This window comes from Acyrthosiphon pisum, chromosome A2, assembly GCF_005508785.2.
Source record: "Acyrthosiphon pisum isolate AL4f chromosome A2, pea_aphid_22Mar2018_4r6ur, whole genome shotgun sequence".
Lineage (NCBI taxonomy): Eukaryota > Metazoa > Arthropoda > Insecta > Hemiptera > Aphididae > Acyrthosiphon > Acyrthosiphon pisum.
Window position 1 is genome coordinate 110,121,322 of NC_042495.1, and position 2,007 is coordinate 110,123,328.

The 2,007-nt window shown below is 31.5% G+C and overlaps 1 non-coding gene across 1 annotated transcript; it reads left to right on the forward strand.

The window, feature by feature from the left end:
* Nucleotides 1-1,333: 1,333 nt before the first annotated feature.
* On the forward strand, nt 1,334-1,388 carry Mir3017a (microRNA mir-3017a). Its single transcript, NR_040180.1, has one exon. It is a non-coding gene; the product is annotated as a microRNA mir-3017a (primary transcript).
* The last annotated feature ends 619 nt before the right edge of the window (nt 1,389-2,007 follow it).

The window sequence follows — 2,007 nt, forward strand, 5'->3', positions numbered from 1 at the left end:
TGAAATCTTTTGGTTTTGTTAAGAACTGTTTAATCTCGACTTCAATAGGGCAAAAGTCAATAATACAAGTTAAATACTCGAGTAAAAATAGAATAGTTTCCATGAAACTATAAGAGTCATAGTTTATACAAATAAATTTAATATTTTAATATCAATTTAGAATAGATTGACCGAAAAAATATAAATATTACGAAAAAAAGCATTTATACAAAAAAATTATTAAAACATGCATTTATATGCCCTAACCCATGAAATATGCAAAAATATGCAAAATAAGATTTGGTATTTGAACTATAAATAAGTCAAAACAAATTTTTGCCGAATCCATTTTCTATACAGTATAACAAAAAAAACATGCAAATGCATTAAATTCACAGCCCTGGTAATAACTATTTCACTACGTACAATAAAAAATAATCATAAACGTTTTATTTTTTATAATTTTAATTAGAAGGACTTCATTTAAAAAACAACTGAGTTTTTTTGTTAATGTTTTTAGTTACTATGTTATATTCCACATTCTAATAGGCATTTTAAAATGCAATAGTGTATAGTAACTAAAAAAAAAAATTATTTAATTGATAAAAAATATTGTTTATTAGTATTTAAACACAGTAAATTTGTTTAAAACGCTATAATTAATAATATTATATAATATCAAAGTTTCAACCATTTAAATAAAATACTTTTTCTTTTATCAGTGATTTAAGATATGAAAAACTTAAAAACTCGATTTTCTCAAAATCATGAATTTTTAGTTACTTCGCTAATGTACTCACAGTGCGTTATGTGAAACGTTGAATTACATTTTCAAGTTTTAAAATTTGAATTTTGTATTTTATTTTATTTTTTAGTTTCTTATTCTAAAGTGTCTATAAAATATTATTCGTTGGGTCCAAAAGCTTGAAAACTAAATACAAAGTTTGTTGGCGCCACGAGAAGTATTTTCCAATGTCATCACAATCTTTCTTAAGGGTATAATATAGTTTTTTTTAAAATAATATGACACTGGGCAGTCACCCTACTATTTGTTTGTATAATATGATGAGATTCGGAACACAGTCAGTCAGCACTATCGTGAGTCGATCGTCATTCGCCACGAATAAAACGCTGCACCAAGCACGTTTGACGTCGGGAGGCGTACGACTGTATCGGCCGGATCTATGTATTATGCAAGGCGCGGGTCAGACTGGTTCGGTGACAAGGGACACCGGTTGCAATAATATACAGTTTCAAATTGCTCAAAACGAATCTTCTTGATGACCCGCGTATTCGGTGAAAATTAATAAATAAGCTGCCGGACCACTTGCGGCCGACTCGCCCGGCGTCGGTGCCGTGTTCTATGATAGACTCGGCTGGCGCCTGCCGGTCTGTCGCAGAACACGGCACCGCATACGGACCTACGACGACAGAACGCAGTGGACGTGGCTTCAAGAGCAGTAGCAGCAGCAGCAGAAGTCAACGCAGCGGGCGAGACCAAGCTTATAAATACGAGTGCGGAGCACCAAATCTCATCAGTGTGTACTGTGTTCAACGGAGCTTTCTGCAGCAGCAAGACCCTCCCAGGGCAGACTTGCACAGATAGATTTCATACACATTATTATTACGATTCAAATCTAACATAAATTATTGTATTTTCGTTACTGCCGTAGTACCTTTATTAATAAATTATAATATTTACTCTACATTGAATATACCAAAAAATACAAAAATACAGTCCACTCAAATTTATTTCCTCATCGGAACAAAGTTCCTAAAAAAGTTGATATAATAGCAGTTGAAAAATAATAAATACATTGGGGTGGTTTTTTTTTATAAGCATATGAAGTTCAAATGCTGACAAAAATCAACATTTTGAAAAATTTGAAAATATTATTCAGTTAGAAATTCATAAAAGTTTTTCCTTTTATTGGTAACATTAGAGACATTGATAGAAGATTCCCCTTAAAAAGCTTACTGGAAAGTAACATTATTTTAATAAGAGTATTTGTTGAGTAAAATGTAATG